This window comes from Trichomycterus rosablanca, chromosome 18, assembly GCF_030014385.1.
Source record: "Trichomycterus rosablanca isolate fTriRos1 chromosome 18, fTriRos1.hap1, whole genome shotgun sequence".
NCBI lineage: Eukaryota > Metazoa > Chordata > Actinopteri > Siluriformes > Trichomycteridae > Trichomycterus > Trichomycterus rosablanca.
Window position 1 is genome coordinate 16,519,140 of NC_086005.1, and position 21,158 is coordinate 16,540,297.

General features: G+C 39.6%; 1 long non-coding RNA gene across 2 annotated transcripts in view; it reads left to right on the plus strand.

Moving 5' to 3' along the window:
* LOC134332671 (uncharacterized) overlaps window positions 1–17,212 on the plus strand; it is a 64,525-nt gene extending 47,313 nt beyond the window's left edge. The window contains exons 5-6 of one of the 2 annotated variants that reach the window (XR_010015277.1): window positions 10,945–11,242; window positions 17,105–17,212. This is a non-coding gene — a long non-coding RNA (uncharacterized LOC134332671). Of the gene's footprint in view, window positions 1–10,944; window positions 11,853–17,104 lie in introns of those variants that run through there. The other variant, XR_010015276.1, reaches the window with a different exon arrangement.
* The last annotated feature ends 3,946 nt before the right edge of the window (window positions 17,213–21,158 follow it).

Consider the following 21,158-nt stretch of genomic DNA (forward strand, 5'->3'; position numbering starts at 1 on the left):
AATTAACATACATAAACCACACATTTGGTTCATCACATCTAAGAAAAATTTCTGTTTGCTTTTGCCACTCCCCATTATGCCTTTTGTGTTAATCCACCCAATTTAAATTGTCCGTTGTGAATCACCCGAACACATAAATACATCCCGTATTTCGTTAAATATATCCCACATATAACTTCTGTGTTTAGGACTGACTTGTTTTTTCTCCCGGGAGATATGTTGCACTAGGTTCGTCAACCTGTGGCAGATTTTCTATCCAAGAAATACTGCTAAACCGAGCCGATATCCCATCGACCCTTGCTGGCCATCCCAACCATCAACAAAATCCAAGTCTAAATTTTGTTTCTTGTGTGATTCACCACGTACAATTATATGAAATATTTAATTTACTTACTCTCTATAAAATGATAGTAACCCCGGGACCAAGGCGGCAGACGAAGTCTGGTCCTGCAATGCAGAATGCCAATTGGGCATTTCAGATGAAGTAAAGTCCTTCAGGATACTGACGTCTGTATCCCCCAGAACTTCTCAGCCGTCCAAGGAATGGGGTCCCATCTGGGGTGCCAAGTTGTTGTGGGAATTCAAAATAACCCTTAAAGATTGACACAGACAACCGGGCTAAAGATAAAAGCAAATAATCAATTTCTTACTCAGCTGAGGACCAATCTCAATGCAAACGCTCACACAGCTTTACAGAGGAGAGAGGCATATGCCGTCTGTAGTATCGCAGTATTTATACCCCGCTTTACTGCCCCTTCAGGCTAACTCTTCTCAGCGACCCAACTCAAGGTCAACTTTCCACACCAAACTTGTTTATCATCCTACAAGTATAGTCAGTTTGTTAGAAACATGGCGTACTTCCATAAGAATGCACCTGTATCAAAACCCTGCGTGCACCCCCGCACACACAATCCTGACACCCATGCATTCCCACGGAAGCAAGAAGCCCATGCCAAGGTCAACATATCTCTGGACCTAAGAAACCTTCCAAAAAGTCTCTTCTACCTCTGCTAATTAAACTAAGAAAGCAGAAACTTATGAGTTTAATGCAAATAACTAATAAAATATAAAATTTCCATTCACAGTTGTTATGTTGTTTTGTGTACATATATCTTATGTGGTGATATGTGCTGGAGCCTATACCAGCTTTTCAATGGGCTCAAGGCATACAGTAACACCCTGGACAGAGCGCCAATCCATCACAGGGCAGACACACGTACACGCATACACACCCATTCACCTATAGGGCAATTCAGTGTCTCCAATTAACCTGACTGCATGTTTTGGACTCCGGTGCTCCCGCAGGAAGCCCACGCAGACACGGGGAGCACATGCAATCTCCACACAGAAAAGACCCAGACCGCCCCACCTGGGGATCGAACCCAGGACCTTCTTGCTGTGAGGCGACAGTGCTACCCACGGAGCCACCGTGCCGCCCTAATTTGGTAAACCATTTTAGCTTATTAAACACAGCCAAGCCCAATTTTCTTTTTTTAATTGCTTAGTTTGGTTCTGATATATTTGAGACGTACATGTAAATCCCAGCAATGAAAGTATAATGAATAGCTATTGTAAAAACGCATAGTAAATTACTGTAATTCTTTTTACAGATATTCAGAACACATTTCAGTAGTTTATTGGCAACTTTTTTGCCAGATATTTTACTGGAATATGTTTTTACATTTTTTTCATAGTAGTTTTTTAGTAGTAGTTATAGATTCTTATTGTAACAAGGTGGGTTGATGGGCTGGTACAGCAGATACAACTAACTGTGAAAAGCGGGAACCAAGATGCAGAGCACAAAAAAAGAGAAGGATGGAAATAAATAACAAAAATATTATTGGGTAATCCCCTAACTAAAGAGAGGGAAGAGCCCTAGGTGGGACCCACGACTGCAGACATCCAATTGCAATGGCTTTGCCACTTATAGCACCCTAAACACTTGATGAGAAGGGCCGCAGAGTAGCACTTGCCCTGCGACACATGTGAATACGCCAGCTTCTTTAAACCAGTCAGCAGTGGATTCTCCCAACAAGCTGTAGAAAAGCACACTATAGTGTCACACTATGCCCTGTGTTCCTCCACTACTGAAATCTGGTCTATGCAGCAGCAATGGCTGTTGCTATTCAAACCTCCCTCTTTCCAACATGCCAGTTGTGTCTGTTAAGAGCCTGGCCAAGCTGACAGCAATGCTGGGACTCAAAATTAGATATAACAAATATTTTACAGTGTATTCAAATAGAAAACTGTACTTTAAGGCCAGTGATAATAATAAATAAATATTGAAAAGCTTTTACCTCTGGATAACTAGGGATTTTTATTGTGATATTATGCAGATCATAACACTATCATAAGTGACCAACTCATCTTAATTCCATAAATATTTTTTTGTAAATGGGATTTTAAATATACAAACAAAAATCTATACACAATATAAGCCCTAATCGACTACAGAGCAGAGCAGAGCAGGTATTTAATTTTTAATTTTCTAGATAGTTAGCTGGTGTATTTATGTGTATATATGGAATACGTTATAGCCCCGGTGATCTTGTTTAGGCCTGGCAGTTCTCTACACTGTATTGTAGAGTGCAGCTGCTGGTGTATTGTAAATACCCCCATGCTCTTATATTCATTTCTACCTACAGCAAATTTATTCAAAGAAAGTATTTTCATTAATATTTATTGGGGTGCTGAGGAGTAGCAAACTCAGAGCATTTTTATTTTATATTCGTTTTCATCTGCAACACTTCCATTTTACCGCTTTGATATGGTAAAGCTGTCAGGTACATTTAAAGGGCTAGTTCCCTTTTGGAATACTGATGATTAAACCTTCATGCATTTCTGTGATATTCATAATAAATGTGTACCCCTGCATTCCTGCTCAGATACTTCCTCTGTCCTCATTATTCTTTTTTTTTTTTTTTTATCAAAATCTTGCTGATGCTACAAAATTCACTACATTTTGGTTAGAGTTTATTTCACACAAAATTAATTGATATTCTGCCTATAAATATAAACAAAAATATACAAATATACTGTATATATATATATACTGTATATATATATATATATATATACAGTGTATCACAAAAGTGAGTACACCCCTCACATTTCTGCAAATATTTTATTATATCTTTTCATGGGACAACACTATAGAACTAAAACTTGGATATAACTTAGAGTAGTCAGTGTACAACTTGTATAGCAGTGTAGATTTACTGTCTTCTGAAAATAACTCAACACACAGCCATTAATGTCTAAATGGCTGGCAACATAAGTGAGTACACCCCACAGTGAACATGTCCAAATTGTGCCCAAAGTGTCAATATTTTGTGTGACCACCATTATTATCCAGCACTGCCTTAACCCTCCTGGGCATGGAATTCACCAGAGCTGCACAGGTTGCTACTGGAATCCTCTTCCACTCCTCCATGATGACATCACAGAGCTGGTGGATGTTAGACACCTTGAACTCCTCCACCTTCCACTTGAGGATGCGCCACAGGTGCTCAATTGGGTTTAGTCCATCACCTTTACCTTCAGCTTCCTCAGCAAGGCAGTTGTCATCTTGCAGGTTGTGTTTGGGGTCGTTATCCTGTTGGAAAACTGCCATGAGGCCCAGTTTTCGAAGGGAGGGGATCATGCTCTGTTTCAGAATGTCACAGTACATGTTGGAATTCATGTTTCCCTCAATGAACTGCAGCTCCCCAGTGCCAGCAACACTCATGCAGCCCAAGACCATGATGCTACCACCACCATGCTTGACTGTAGGCAAGATACAGTTGTCTTGGTACTTCTCACCAGGGCGCCGCCACACATGCTGGACACCATCTGAGCCAAACAAGTTTATCTTGGTCTCGTCAGACCACAGGGCATTCCAGTAATCCATGTTTTTGGACTGCTTGTCTTCAGCAAACTGTTTGCGGGCTTTCTTGTGCGTCAGCTTCCTTCTGGGATGACGACCATGCAGACCGAGTTGATGCAGTGTGCGGCGTATGGTCTGAGCACTGACAGGCTGACCTCCCACGTCTTCAACCTCTGCAGCAATGCTGGCAGCACTCATGTGTCTATTTTTTAAAGCCAACCTCTGGATATGACGCCGAACACGTGGACTCAACTTCTTCGGTCGACCCTGGCGAAGCCTGTTCCAAATGGAACCTGTCCTGGAAAACCACTGTATGACCTTGGCCACCATGCTGTAGCTCAGTTTCAGGGTGTTAGCAATCTTCTTATAGCCCAGGCCATCTTTGTGGAGAGCAACAATTCTATTTCTCACATCCTCAGAGAGTTCTTTGCCATGAGGTGCCATGTTGAATATCCAGTGGCCAGTATGAGAGAATTGTACCCAAAACACCAAATTTAACAGCCCTGCTCCCCATTTACACCTGGGACCTTGACACATGACACCAGGGAGGGACAACGACACATTTGGGCACAATTTGGACATGTTCACTGTGGGGTGTACTCACTTATGTTGCCAGCTATTTAGACATTAATGGCTGTGTGTTGAGTTATTTTCAGAAGACAGTAAATCTACACTGCTATACAAGTTGTACACTGACTACTCTAAGTTATATCCAAGTTTCATGTCTATAGTGTTGTCCCATGAAAAGATATAATGAAATATTTGCAGAAATGTGAGGGGTGTACTCACTTTTGTGATACACTGTATATATATATATATATATATATACAGTGGGGCCAAAAAGTATTTAGTCAGCCACTAATTGTGCAAGTTCTCCTACTTAGAAAGATGAGAGAGGTCTGTAATTTTCATCATAGGTACACTTCAACTATGAGAGACAAAATGAGAAAAAAAAAATCCATGAAATCACATTGTAGGATTTTTAAAGAATTTATTTGTAAATTATGGTGGAAAATAAGTATTTGGTCAATAACAAAAGTTCAACTCAATACTTTGTAACATAACCTTTGTTGGCAATGACAGAGGTCAAACGTTTCCTGTAAGTCTTCACCAGGTTTGCACACACTGTAGCTGGTATTTTGGCCCATTCCTCCATGCAGATCTCCTCTAGAGCAGTGATGTTTTGTGGCTGTCGCTGGGCAACACGGACTTTCAACTCCCTCCACAAATTTTCTATGGGGTTGAGGTCTGGAGACTGGCTAGGCCACTCCAGGGCCTTGAAATGCTTTTTACGGAGATACTCCTTCATTGCCCGAGTGGTGTGTTTGGGATCATTTTCATGCTGGAAGACCCAGCCACGTTCCATCTTCAATGCTCTCAGTGATGGAAGGAGGTTTTGGCTTAAAATCTCACGATACATGGCCCCGTTCATTCTTCCCTTAACACGGATCAGTCGTCCTGTCCCCTTTGCAAAAAACAGCCCCAAAGCATGATGTTTCCACCCCCATGCTTCACAGTAGGTATGGTGTTCTTGGGATGCAACTCAGCATTCTTCTTCCTCCAAACACGACGAGTTGAGTTTTTACCAAAAAGTTCCATTTTGGTTTCATCTGACCACATGATATTCTCCCAATCCTCTTCTGGATCATCCATATGCTTTCTGGCAAAGTTCAGACGGGCCTGGACATGTACTGGCTTAAGCAGGGGGACACGCCTGGCACTGCAGGATTTGAGTCCCTCTCAGCGTAGTGTGTTACTGATGGTAGCCTTTGTTACTTTGGTCCCAGCTCTCTGCAGGTCATTCATCAGGTCCCTCCGTGTAGTTCTGGGATTTTTGCTCACCGTTCTCATGATCATTTTGACCCCACGGGATGAGATCTTGCATGGGGCCCCAGATCGAGGGAGATTATCAATGGTCTTGTATGTCTTCCATTTTCTTACAATTGCTCCCACAGTTAATTTATTCACACCAACTTGCTTGCCTATTGTAGATTCACTCTTCCCAGCCTGATGCAGGTCTACAATTTTCTTCCTGGTGTCCTTCGACAGCTCTTTGGTCTTGGCCATGGTTGAGTTTGGAGTCTGACTGTTTGAGGCTGTGGACAGGTGTCTTTTATACAGATAACAAGTTCAAACAGGTGCCATTAATACAGGTAACGAGTGGAGGACAGAAGAGCTTCTTAAAGAAGAAGTTACAGGTCTGTGAGAGCCAGAAATCTTGCTTGTTTGTGGGTGACCAAATACTTATTTTCCACCATAATTTGCAAATAAATTCTTTAAAAATTCTAATTTTTTTTTCTCATTTTGTCTCTAATAGTTGAAGTGTACCTATGATGAAAATTACAGACCTCTCTCATCTTTCTAAGTAGGAGAACTTGCACAATCAGTGGCTGACTAAATACTTTTTGGCCCCACTGTATATATATGTATATAAACGTCAAGGGACACAAAATTTAGTCTTTAGTTTAAAAGTATCAGTATAGAAAGCTTACAAAAAATGTCATTGTACTACAAAAAATATTTACCACCTCCTAATTTCTTCTATTTTGCATATTTGTCACATGTAAACGTCACATTTTACATTTTTGGCATTTAGCAGACGCTTTCATCCAAAGCAATTTACATTTGTGACAGTATACAATCTAAGCAATTGAGGGTTAAGGGCCTTGCTCAAGGGCCCAACAGTTGCAAACTGGCAGAGGTAAGGCTTGAACCGGCAACCTTCTGATTACTAGTCCTTAACTACCTTAACCACTAGGCTACAACTGTCACATGAATTATTCAGTTAATTAGACTACCTTCAATATTAGACAAAGCTAACCCAAGTATGAGGGATCTTCAACAAGTTTCCACACTTTTACATTTTGGTTGGAAATGGTGAGGGTGGGAGGAGTAGTAATTGGTCGTGTCTGAGAGACTGAGAGAGAGCTTATAGTCCGGATTTAGCGCCAACTGATTTCTACCTTTTGGGATGCTCAAAGAAGCTTTAAGAGGAAGAAGATTTTCATATGATGATGATGTAAAAGAACCCACATAAATACAAAATGACTTTTAATGATAATGAGCTACTAAATCCTCCAGTTAACAAATTTTAATTGACAATTAGGTATAATTTTATTAGCCACACCCAGACATGATTACTACCTGACCTGTTGAATCTGAACATTTCTTAATAGAATCTGTCTGGCAAAGTTACATTTAAATACATATGCAAAACAAATCATTGAAATCTACCAGTTTGAAAAGAGTTACTAAGTAAGTCATTGCTAAGGCTCTGGGATTCCAACAAAACCACAGTGAGAGCCATTACCCACAAATGGAAAAAAATGGAACAGTGGAGAACTTTTCCAGGAACACATTACCGACTCATCCAGAAGGTCACACAAGAACCCAGATAAACATCTAAAGAACTGCAGGTCTTACTGGCCTTAGATAATGTCAATGTACACAGTGTTCCACAGTAAGAAAGAGATTGGGCTAAAATGTCTTTCTTGGGAAAGCTGGAAGATGCAAACCACTGCCGAGCAAAAAGAGCCAGAAGGTTTGTCCTGCACTTGTCAAAAACACATTTAGGTGACCCCCAAATCATTTGGGGATAATATTCTGTGGTCTGATTAGTCAAAGGTAGAACTTTTTGAAAGACATGGGTCCTGTTACATCTGGAGAAAAGATAGCAATGCATTCTACAATAAGAACATCATACCAACAGTTAAACATGATGGCAGTAGTGTGATATTATAGGGCTGCTTGCATCTGCTGGATCTGTATAATTATCTTAATTCATGAAACCTTGCTTTTTTTATCAGAAAATCTTGAAAGAGAATATTTGCCTATCAGCTTGTGACCTATGCAGCAGCACACAAGCAAGTTCACCTCTGATTGGCTCAAAAGAAACAAAGTTAGTAGTTTGGAGTGGTCGACGTATGATCAAAGTTCTGACTTGATTCTTATTGAGATGCTGTGAGAAGACATTAGGCAGGCAGTTTATGCTCGAAAACCTTTATTGTAGTTGAACTGAAAGATATCTGCAAAAATGAGTGGGCCCAATTTCTTCAAACCATGCCACCCCACCCACATATAACCATTGGTTAAAGGATGTTGCACAATTTCTTTATCTAGAAAAAAAAAATTATGCAAAATTAGGACCAACACAAAAAGTTTCTTCCATATTTGAGGGAAGTTCTTGGAGTTTTATTTCTAACATCTTTTACCTTGACATTCCAGACATTCCTTGAATTATTTACAGTACTTTAATGATAGTGATGTAGCAGACTTACGTATGTATAAGCAATTAAATCTTATTTTATTTCCTTATGGCTTACTGTAGCTGCATGCATTCAGTTTAAAACACTGATGCTTGCCTACAAAGCCAAAAATGGACCAGCCTTAAGTTACCTTTGTGGTCTAAGCAAACCCCGCTCTGTACCACGCAACCTCCGAGATACTAGTCTTGCTCGACATGATCCTCCACCCAGGACTCAATGAAGGCAAGCACCAAGGTTCTTCTCTGTACTGGCACCCAAATGGTGGAACAAACTTCCCTTGTCTGTCCAAACATCTGAGTCTCTTGCTGTTTTTAAAAAACGATTAAAAACCCACCTCTTTACTAAGCACTTAAGCTGACTTGTAAACTACACTTACTAACGCGCTTATTCATTTCCTGAAAAAAAACAAATAAAAAAAAAACTTCCAGGGTTTCAGCAGATTTATGTTCTACTTAAACTAGAGTAAGGTAATGTTTATTATGGAAGCACTTCTGTAAGTCGCTCTGGATAAGAGAATCTGCTAAATGCTGAAAATGTAAATTTCCTTATTGTTAATTTTTATTTATTAATTTTTATTTATTATTATTTACAGGATAGGTCCAGTTGGGAATTAGGGAGGGGGGAGATGGGATTTAGCTGTTTGGTAATCTGTGTTAATGTGTAAATGTAAGTGATCACAAACTATTTGATTGCAGTTGCCAGTGCATACTACCAATGATGGTAAAACAGGGGGCAATTACTTTACATGTATGATATAGATTTTAGATACGTTTTATCTTCAATAAATGGAATAATTAATTAAAAGTTGCATTTGTGTTTACTGATGTTGTCTTAGTTAAAATTAAAAAATTAGTTTAAAGATCTGAAGCATTTCAGTGTGACAATAGAGATCAGTTGAAAGACATATTTAAGAAATGCAGATATTAAACAATATTTTTCATTTAAATTGCATTTATGCAACACTGATTTTATACAACACTGTCATTTATGATGGAGGTGAAGGAGCTTCCTAAAATTCTCAGCAGGGCTCGATCATGGCAGAGCAGAAGCACAAGGTACGCCATTCTGCCAACTTACAAACCAGGAAAAAAAGAGCACGGGGAGTGTGTGGGGTTAGCTGTATATTACTTATTAAATGTGGTTTAATATGTTGTTGCAACTATTATCAAGAGAATTCACTATGCTAAACACTACACCATGATTACAGCCTGCACAGCCAACGTAAGACGAATGAAACAGATCATGGTCCCTTTATACACTATTGGATTTCTTCCAGTTTAATTAGAACAGATAAAGCACTCTGGTGACATCTTTATGCAACATCTCGAGACTCTGGGTCTTAGCATTACTGACTGCAGAGGAAAATGTTATGATAACCTCATGTACAGAAAAAAAACCACAACAATCTAAATGTTTGTTGAATGAATTTGCTACAGAGGACAGGTGAAGTAAGAATTTACTTCTTGGGTAAGTCATTTCTTCACCTGGTTAATTGGTGATTCCAGCCGCTTGTGGGCTTGTGTTTTTATTTGCATGTGTGCTATAATTGAACAGAAGTGTTGTGTAAAACAGTTGAGGCAAGCCATAGCCAACACACTTTGTTGTCAATTCTTTAGCCAAAAGACACTCTTCCTTATTATTGCATTCAGGTGTTATAAGCATATAAGAACATATTAAATAGCTAAACACAACTAATATAACAAGTGTGGGGTTTGCACAAAATGCCACTTTCAATGATTACTGCAGTCTCAGAATTATTTAACCCCTGAATAGAATCCTACATTTGCAAATCAGGTGCAAATCAATGACTTCATTAGTTCCATCATGTGTGCTTGAGATAAAACACATCATATACCTGGACTGGTTAGGGGTTTGTTGACTGTGACAGTTGATTGCATGTTAAAAATATGGCCAAGAAAGTTGTCCAGAAAGTTAAGAGAAGAGTAATTGTCTTCCATCAAACAAGTAAAAGGATACACAAAAGTCAAAGGCATTGAATGTTCCTGAAGATACAGTTAATGAAACACTGGTTACACTACCTGGACTTGGCAGAAAGAGGAAGCTATTACCAGCTGCCCCAGAAAACTGAGGAGGCAGGTGAATGCAAAAGACCTGCTGCAAGATTTAGTGGTAGCAGACACTGAGGTTTCAGTTTGCACAGCTAGGCACATACTAAACACTAAAGGTCTACATGCCCGAATTCTTAGACATACACCGCTACTGACCCAAAAGTACAAGAAAAGTCTGTCAAAACCCAAGAAATAAACCACAGCATTTTGTTCATTCTGTATTGTTGAGCACTAAAGCAAAATCTGAACTTATTGAGCCTGTGGATCCAGAGATATGTCTGGAGGAGAAAGAAAAAGTCATGTCTTCTGTAAGAAAGCTGAAGCTTGGGTGTCAGTAGACTTTTCAACAGGACAATGATCCCAAGCATACCTCGAAGTCCACCCAGGCTTGGTTTCAGAAGATGTCCTGAAGTCTAAACGATTATGGAGTGGCTTACACAGTCATCTAACTTAAACCCCATAGAAGATCTTTGGTGGGATTTGTAGATGGTGGTTGCAGCAGACAAACCCAGGAATATTAGTAAAGTGGAGGTCATTGCCCTTGAGGAATAGGCTAAGATTCATCAGGAACGCTGCCAGAAGCTCTAAGACTAAAGTAGTCATTAAAGTGGCATTTTTTGTTGAATTTGGAGAAACCACTTGTTGTATTATGTGTGTTACTGAAATAGTTCTTGTTTGGAATCAAAATTATTTAACTCCTAACAGCTACAAGTCTATAAATTTTAATTTTTTATTCCAATTGTAGGACACAGTGCGAAGAATCAAGATGGCGGCCCCCTGCTGCTAGACTAAGAGATAACGTTGCGTTCCTGCGGAAAATATTTAAAACTACAGTAACTACTTGGAATCACCCACTCAACGCCCTGGAATCCCTTGAAGAATTCATCGACCATTACTACAACAACACTGTCATCATGAACAAGGACAAGAAGGAAGATAAAGTCAAAGGTAAACAGCTCCAAACCCCCACCGGCAAATGACCACGACCGCCCAGCTCACCGGGAGACACACAAGAACCACCTTCATCACCCTGCTGCACAGAGGTCTGTCCTATCCTGCTCTCTATTAACAGCAAACTATCTGCACTTGATGCTAGAATCTCTCTAGTTGAAATACTGCATAAAGAATTCCAAGCCCTCCGCGAAAGTTTGGAATTCAGCCAAGAACAAATCATAACAATAACCAAAGAGAACAAAACGCTACAGCATTCCGTCAGTGAACTCACAACCCAAATTTCAACAGTTATGAACGAAAACAAACAAATGAAAGAAACAATATTGGACTTACAAGCACGCAGTATGAGAGACAACACTGTCTTCTCTGGAATCCCCGAGCACACACAGGAAAACCCCGAAGATCTCTTGAAGGACTTTATGACCACGAAACTCAAAATCGCACCGGAGCTGGTTTCATCCATCACATTCCATCGCACACACCGTTTAGGAGAAAAAAAACTGCCAAACAAGCGACCACGACTCATTGTAGCAAAGGTCGAACATTATAAGCACAAAGAACTTATCATGGGAAAGGGAAGGGAGCTCCGAGGAACAGACTTCGGGATTAATGACCAATACCCGCGTGAAATTCTAGACAGACAGCGAAAACTCTTTACCATCAGGAAAGAATTCAGAATAAAAGGAAAAAAAGCAGTAATCTCAGTTGACAAACTATATGTTGATGGGCAGTTGTTTCGTGATAAAAATATAACCCCGTGGCTTTTCTAAAATCTTTACAATGTCCTTGATACAGGCAGATGTGTGCTCGCTAACTCTCTCTCTTTCTCTATCTTATACGCGCGCGCTCTATCAGTCTATATAATATTGGATCTATCTATCATGCATGAAAGCACACACGCACACACACAGACAAACACACACAATATCCCACAAAATCTTTAGGAAATATTCAAAAATAACTCAAAGCACGTAATGTCTCATTGTCAGAACATGTATATCACACCAAGCGAAATTACTCTATCCTTATTCTTTCTCTTCTTTATTTTGTTTCTATGTAATCACTCCTTCCTATGTTCTCTCTCCTACCAACCTCTATATTATTACTATTATAGATCCCAGATCTAATGTCTCTCTTCTCATATACACAGTTCCCCATTCCACACACAACACAAAACAACTTCAAACATCCTCACACTCATCTCATATCATTGATAAACACTATTACTTTCTACTTTATAATATGTCTTCACTTAAGTTTGTAGCATGGAACATTCGTGGTATTGGCACACAGACCAAACAGACCAAGGTATTAAACCATCTCACCTCTCTAAAGGCAGATATCTGTTTACTACAAGAAACACACTTATCAGAAACAAATCATCACAAGTTAAAATCACCACAATTCACCCATATTTTCTCAGCATACTATAATACCAAACAAAGAGGAGTATCAATCCTAATAAATAAATAAAAAAACCTTTACACATAACACCACTATATCAGATCCGGAAGGAATCATAATAAATATCACCATCAGCAACACCCTCTTAACAATTGCAAGTTTATATGGCCCAAATACCGATGACCCATCCTTCTTTCATACGTTCTTCACCCACATAAACAATATCTCAGACTCCACAATTATAATTGGAGGTGACTTTAATACAATCATCGACCCATATTTAGACAGAATAACTAGTTCAGACAATACACGTTATTGGCAATCAACAGACATCATTAAACAATACATGACAGACTTAGGACTCAGCGATGGTTGGCGCCTCAAAAACCCAAAGTCCAAAGAATTCTCTTTTTATTCACCAGTTCACCATTCACACTCCCGCATTGACAACTTCTTAGCTAGTAATTCCATTATATCTAATATCTCAGACACAAGATATCATCCTATAATTATTAGCGACCATGCCCCGGTATCACTTATTTGGAAGCTAAATCCACTACATAAAACCTTTAGATGGCGCCTTAATACGTCATTACTTTCAGACCCAGAATTTGATAGTTACATCAGGGAAGAGTGGGCATCCTTCTTAGATATAAATGATTCTCCAGAAACCCCACCAACTCTACTTTGGGAAACTGGGAAAGCAGTACTAAGAGGCAAAATAATCTCTTACTCCTCCTATAAGAAGAAGAAAGATACAGAAAACGAATCCACTCTACAACAGAGAATTAAGGAGTTAATGAATGAAATGATAAAAAATCCAACAGATAAAACTAAAAAGGAGCTAAGTGAATGTAAAACACAATATAATGAATTCACAAATAAGAAGACTCAATTTGTAATACAACTACTAAGACATGAACATTTTGAACACAACAACATAACTGGAAAATTATTAGCAAACCAAATAAAACATAACAAAGAAAAAACAGCTATCCCGGCAATCAAAGATGAGATCGGAATGATCACCCAAACACCAGAAGAAATAAATCAAGTATTTAGGAAATTCTATAAAAATCTCTACTCAATAGAACATGATCCAGACCCGATAGATATCCACACCTTTCTCGATAATATAAACCTTCCAAAATTAACCGAAGAACAAAAAAGTATATTAGAAAAACCAATAACATCAGAAGAACTCCATAATGCTCTCCACCAAATGCCCAATAATACAAGAACAAGAAAACAAGAAATTACCATCAGAAATGAACACGGCTACAATCTCACTCCATCTTAAACCCAATCCTACCTTACCCTCCAGTTACCATCCACTATCACTCATAAACACAGATACAAAACTTATAAGTAAAGGCTTGGCTGTCAGATTGGAAACAATCATTCCATCCCTCATACACCCGGATCAGACCGGCTTCATCAAAGGAAGGCACTCAACTACCAACATGCGCAGACTACTCAATTTGATATATCAGACAACACTCCATAAGTTAGAAACTGCAATAGTTACCTTAGATGCAGAGAAAGCCTTCAATAAAGTCAATCGGAAATTTCTATTTAGTACATTGCATAAACTAGGGTTCGGAGAATCATTTATAGACTGGATTAAAACTCTTTACACTTCACCCAGAGCCACAGTCAATACTAATGGACTAATATCACAGAATTTCACACTGCACAGAGGTACTAGGCAAGGATGCCCCCTCTCTCCACTCCTTTTCTCAATTTTTATAGAACCACTAGCTGCAGCTATACGACAAAGCCCAAATATCAAAGGTATCCAGACCCATACTATAGAACACAAAATCAGCCTGTACACAGATGACATTTTACTATTTCTACAAAACCCACTCTTGTCAATTCCACAAACAATACAAATCATTGAAATTTTTTTTTCTAAAATATCAGATTACTCGATTAACTGGTCTAAATCCACCGTTCTACCATTTAACATGAATTTAGCAGATATAGCAACTCAGGCCCTCCCTATCCCAATGTGCACTAAACACATCACATACCTGGGCATTAAAATTTCCACCAAGCTGTCTGAGCTGCACACACTTAATCTTAATCCGTTACTCACAACTATAAACAAGTATGTCCAACGATGGATGAAACTCCCACTATCCCTCATCGGCAGAATATCCACAATCAAAATGTCAATATTACCAAAAGTAAACTACCTTTTCTCAATGATTCCTACTCAATCACCTCCTACCTGGTTTAAAACCTTAGACTGAATCATCTCCAAATTCTACTGGAAAAACAAACCACCTAGAATCAAATTAACTACATTACAAAAACATAGAACTCAGGGAGGCCTTGAAGCGCCTGATTTCCAACTATACTTTGCCGCAAATCAATTACAGTACATAATCAAATGGGTAAAACCGAATCAGACAGATGAAATATGGAGAGAAGTGGAACAATCATCAAGTAATACAATACAAATTGCAGACTTACCATTTATTAGTACAACACTAAAACGTATGGCACAACCCTGACTTCCCTGCCACTAACAAAACATTAAAATTACACAAATGGAAAGAAAAAGGTATTACTCACTTACATCACATTCTACAAAAAATGGCATTGAGAGTAACCAGTTTCTGGAATATCTCCAACTTAGATCTATATTAAACACAAAAATTAAGGATAAAACAACTCTAGAACTTACTACACCAATTTCTGAATTCTTCAATATCTCCTCCTCAGAAAAAATCTTATCTAAAATTTATAGGTTCTTATCTGAACAAGACCAAACAGCTTCTATACCAAAAAACAAATGGGAAGAAGATCTCTCAAATACTCTCACTGCTGATTCCTGGACAAATATTCTCAAAAACACGTTTAAAATAACTAACAATACTAACCTCCACCTTATACAATATAAGGTAATCCACAGAGTACACTATACTAGGCAAAAGCTATATAAAATGGGATTAGTGGACTCTGAAATCTGTACACACTGCTCACTAAACACCCCAGACAACTATATACACGCCTTATGGTACTGTCCACCAATCAAACACTTCTGGCAACTAGTTATAAGTTATCTGACTCCACTACTAAAACACCCCAACCCCCTATCCCCATCACTCTGTGTATTAGGTGACACATCAACCACAAACTTAAACCAGGATGACACAAAAGCACTTTTAGTGGTGCTAACCATCGCCAAAAAAACTATTCTCACAAACTGGAAATCAAGGAAAAATATCACAATCAATCAATGGAAAAACTTACTCATACAACATATAGAAATGGAAAAAAATATCAGCATCTATCAAAAACAGTACTCACGAACACAAGAAAACATGGTCAGCACTTAAAAACCTGTTATATCAATAACTTCATCAGCTCTTATCAACAGTTTACCCACATCCACTAACACAACCATTATACATCTATAACTATTCTATACCCACACACCACTAACACAACCATTATATATATATCACCTCCACCCGAATGTTCCTAAACGCATACACACACACACACACACACACACACACAGAGAGAGAGAGAGAGAGAGAGATAAGACAAGACAAGACAAGACAGATTCATTTTTTATTTATTAGATTTTTTTTGTTGTTCTTTCCTCTCTCTTCATTTATTATTACTATTACTTTTCTTCTCCCTTTTGTCTGCTCATGTCTGTTCCCTCTTTTACACTCTGCTCTCACCCCCCTTTTTGTTCTGTTTGTTATCCATTATAACAACCTTATTAACCACATTTGGGATGAATTAAAAATGTTGTGAGCCAAGCCTTTTCATCCAGCATCAGTGCCTGACCTCAGAAATGCACGTTGGACTAAATATGCACAAATTCCAACTAACACGCTTTTAAATATTGTGAATAGCCTTGTAGAAAATCAGAGACTGTTATAACTGCAAAGTGAGGCAACTCTGTATTAAAGCTCATGGTTTTGAAATGGGTTGTCCAGCTGGCTCATGGTCAGTGTATATGCCAAAGAAAAAACTCTAGCTGCTCTAACACACCCCTTTTTGGTACAGTGGGTACCATGACAACAAGGCTAACCAAATTCAGCACACCTACTTAAATATAGTGTGGGTCACTGGGCATCGGAACCAACATCATCAAAGGGATCAGAGATTTTTAACCATATTCTGCTATACTGAGCGGTGCAGTGAGCAGCAGGATGTGAGCTACCAGAGTGGAACTGTAAATGATGACTGGTCGGTAGGATGAGTGACAGAAATGACCTAAAGTAGTTATTTTAGCAACCCTAAAGCACTACTGCTGGGAAATCATCTCTCCCCAAACTGTCCATCAAATTCTGTGTACACACAGACCGCCTGTGTGCACCAACTCACTTTGTCGTTAGCTACCTTGAGGACAATGATGCTTAAATTAAATTATAAATTATAAAATCAACATTAAACAATGTTAATGTATTCTTTATTTAGTGCAAATATATTGTGATATGTTGCATATGGTAGAGTGCTGTAATATTATGTTACATTTTTTAAATGATATGTCTAATTCCCTGCTTTTGCACTTTCAGCCTTAGCCTCATGTATAGTATCCATTCAAGCTAAGGGAGACAGAAAATCGAGATCCCAGATGTAACCCAGTGTGGAACATTCACTTCATAAACACAATAATAAAAACACCTACACATTACACCAACAGGAGCACCAAATTTTGGAGTGTGTCTCTGAGAATTTTTGCTTATTTTTCCAGAAGAGCATTTGTAAGGTCAGACACTAATGTTGGATGAGAGGGCCTGGCTTGCAGTCTCCATTCTAGTTTATCCCAAAGGTGTTTGATAGGGTTGAGTCAGGGCTCTGTGCAGGCCAGTCAAATTCTTTCACACCACACTCACCCCACCATGCTTTAATGAATCTTGCTTTGTGCACAGAGGCATGGTCATGCTAGAAAAAAAGGGGTCTTCCCAAACTGTTCCCACAAAGTTTGAAGCAAACATTTGTCCAAAATATCTTAGTATGATGAAACATTAAGGTTTCCCTTCACTGGAACTAAGTCGCTTGGCCAAGCCCTAAAAATAACCACTGCAATGTACCTCTTTCACCAAACTTTACATTTGGCAGAATGCAGTCAGGTAGGTAGCATTCTCCTTGCATTTGCCAAATCCAGACTAGTGTAATTCACCACTCCACACAACACATTTCTATTGCTTATTAGTCCAATGGTGGTATGCTATATACCACTCTATCAGACACTTGGCATTTTGCTTGGTGATGTAAGGCTTGCATGAAGCTGCTTGGTCATGGAGACTTATGTTATGAAGCTCCCAGCAGATAGTTTTTTTGCTTTTGGTAATGCTAGATGAGGTTTGGAGCTCTGCAGCTATAGATTTAGCAAAGCGTTGGTGACTTTTATACACTATGGTAATCCTGCTTTAAAACGTTGCATGGTTTGCCAATTTATTCCTGTGGTTCGTAAATGCAATATTACCTTTATATACATATATAATATAAAAATATATTTATATATATATATATATATATATATATATATATATATATATATATATATATATATATTATTATTATTATTATTATAATAATATTATAATTTTTTTTTTTAATGCATTTTCTCCCCTTTTTCTCCCTTGTAGCGCATCCAATTGCCGGATTGCGTCATGCTTCCTCGCCACCCATGCCGATCACTGCTCTGATTGACCTTTTGACAAGTGCAGTGCAGTGATTTTATAAACCTGTAGCAATGTGACTGAATGAAACCCCTGAATTCAATGATTAAGAGGTGTGTCCCAATACTTTTGTCCATATAGTCCATGTCTAAAACAAGCAGTGCTAAAAGCAAGGTGTAGAAAGCAAAAACAAATGTGATGACTGTTCAGAAGCAGTACCACCACCAGACAGAAAAGGAAAGTGACCGGATTATGGGAGGAGAACCACTGGACTCCTCAGAATACAATTGCCAGGAAGCTGGCTAGAGAAAGAAACAGAAAGCAATTGGGTGTAACTAAACCAGCCACTTAATCTGGCATGCGATTTCTGAACTAAACGCTTGCCAGAGAAAGTTGAAAAGTTGCCATGGTAACCTTAAGAAACTTGAGAAGAGAGAAGATGTGGTAATTAGAGAAGGCAAAACCTGAAACCACTTATAAACATTTGGTGTTATCCTGCTCTACCAGTTGAAATGATTAAGGTACAAAAGCACACTAGACTCCAAGTCTCTCTAGAGCTGAGAGTTTCTGGTGCATCAACATGTAATAGTTGCTTTACCCCATACAAACACAATCCAATCCAATATGTTATTGATCATTTGTTCTGATTTATTGCTTTCCGAATGCTGTGCATCTACTGGGCATTGATCTACTTAGTTAATTATTTAAAAAAAAAAGATTAAAAATCTTTATACGTATTAAAATCAATCAAATATTGTTGAAAATCTAATTCATTACGTTTGTTATTGAACCTTTCGATTTTGTGTGCCTGAGCATGCATACATACAGAGCAGCCAGATACTTACTGCTTACTAATCAATCACAACAAAATGAGAATGGAATTCTGACAGATGTGCACATGTTTTATTTATACCGGTGCTGGTACTGCATTGTGAAAGACACATGAAAGATGTTTTAAATGTATGTTAAATCAATCTGGAATCACTTACAAATTTTGCAAAACAGCTGTGGGTACAACACAAAAAAAATAACACATTCGCAGAACAATATGTTAGTACAGTATATATAACTAACAGTGCTCAAAATGGGCCAGAATTTACTGGTATGTGTTACCAGCACTTTTACATTTTACTCTTGCTGACTCTGTACAGTCACAAGCTGCCATTACTCTTTTTGCTCTCACTTGTCAGGTTCTTGGTGATTTATAATGACCGTACTACATTACCCAGGGGCACTATGTGGCACTCACCTGTTCCTGTTCTCTCAGCAAGTCTAGTACAAGACAAGTAATGTTAATGTTAGTCTAAGTGACATTAATTCAGTATGTTAAACGTAATAATTTGTTAATATTGCATTGGGGTGGCACGGTGGTTTAGTGGGTAGCACTGTCACCTCACAAGGAATGTCAGATCACTTGAATCTATTATAAAGAGAGGCTTTGGACCCAAAGATGCAGAGAAAAATTATTTTTATTTAACAATAAATGATAATAATCAACACACAAAAGATAAAAGAGCACAAAAAACAATTCGGGTAATTCCCGAATGGAGCCGCTGGCGGCGCAGGCAACTGAAAAAGAGAAAAATACAAAAGTGAAAAAAAACTAAAGTACGAGTCACGAACCCGAATCGTCTGAGTGCAAGGCGTTCATGCTACTTGCCGCACTACCGAGTAGCTGTTGCAAACAGGGGACCCCAGAAACCAGAGCGGAATCGTGAAACCGAAACTAAACGAAGTCTCGGAAAAACTGGATCGGCGTTGTCACCAGCTTGGCACAGCTGCTGCCTGGAAGGAACCGATCTGTAAAGAGAAAAAGAGAAACAGTGATTATGCTGCGAGCAGATTCGAACCGGCGCTGTGGGTGGAATATGTGGTCGCTTAACCCACTACATCAAGCCGGCAGAGGTGAACCCGTCTATCATTGCAGGCTATCTGTGGCTGCTGAATCGGCTACCAAGCTACCGCTAGCCTTCTGCTAACCATGCAGACCCGGGCTAGCTAAAAGCGCAGAAATAAACAGCAGCGCGAGGACTGCACGAAGTCGCACCAACTATCCCTAGCAGGTAAACAAAAACCCTAATTACCTCAGCCTTTCAGCTTACGCACCCAACCACCCTATCGGCGCCCATGGTACAACTATCCCTGCAAAAGAGGCGACTTGCACAGCCATACGAGCAAACAAAAGGGTAAAGGTGCGATGCCTGCAGCCAGGCAACGCCCGCTTAAATAAGCAGAGCACAGTTGCAGGTCTTTCGCACTAATCAGCTGGCCTCCTATTAGAGGCCTTGCTGTTTAACATTCTGTAACGCCTGCGACGCTGGGAACTGGTGGTATGTTTACCAAAAGCCGCAGGCACCCTAACAGGACCCTCTCCTCTAGGGACAGCTCCCGAGGTCCCAAGACCCGCAGCCCGGTTCCGTTGGTACTCGCGGATCAGTTCAGGGTCCAGGATGTGACGAGCCGGTACCCATGAACGTTCCTCGGGGCCGAAACCTTCCCAATCCACCAGGTATTGGGTGCTACCCTGCACTCTCCTGCTATCCAGGAGGTGGCAAACTGTAAATGCAGGGGCACCCTGGATGATACAAGAAGTGGGAGGTTGTGGGGGGGGTGTAATTCCCTCGCACGCGAACGGGCGAAGTTGGGAGACGTGGAAGGTTGGATGCGCCTTCATCCTGGGAGGTAGCTCCAATATATGTCACCGGGTTTATCCACCTGACTACCTTAAACGGGCCAGTGTACCTCGGTGCCAACTTGTGAGGGGTACCTTTGACGGGGAGATCCCTCATCGACAGGAGGACTCGTTGGCCCGGCCGGAACGTAAGGGCCGGCTGTCGCCTGCGGTCAGCATTGCGCTTCATGGTGTGCTGGGAGGCCAGAAGAGCCTCCTTTGCCTTCCGCCAGGCGGCACGGCAGCGGCGGATATGTTGCTGCACAGTTGGGA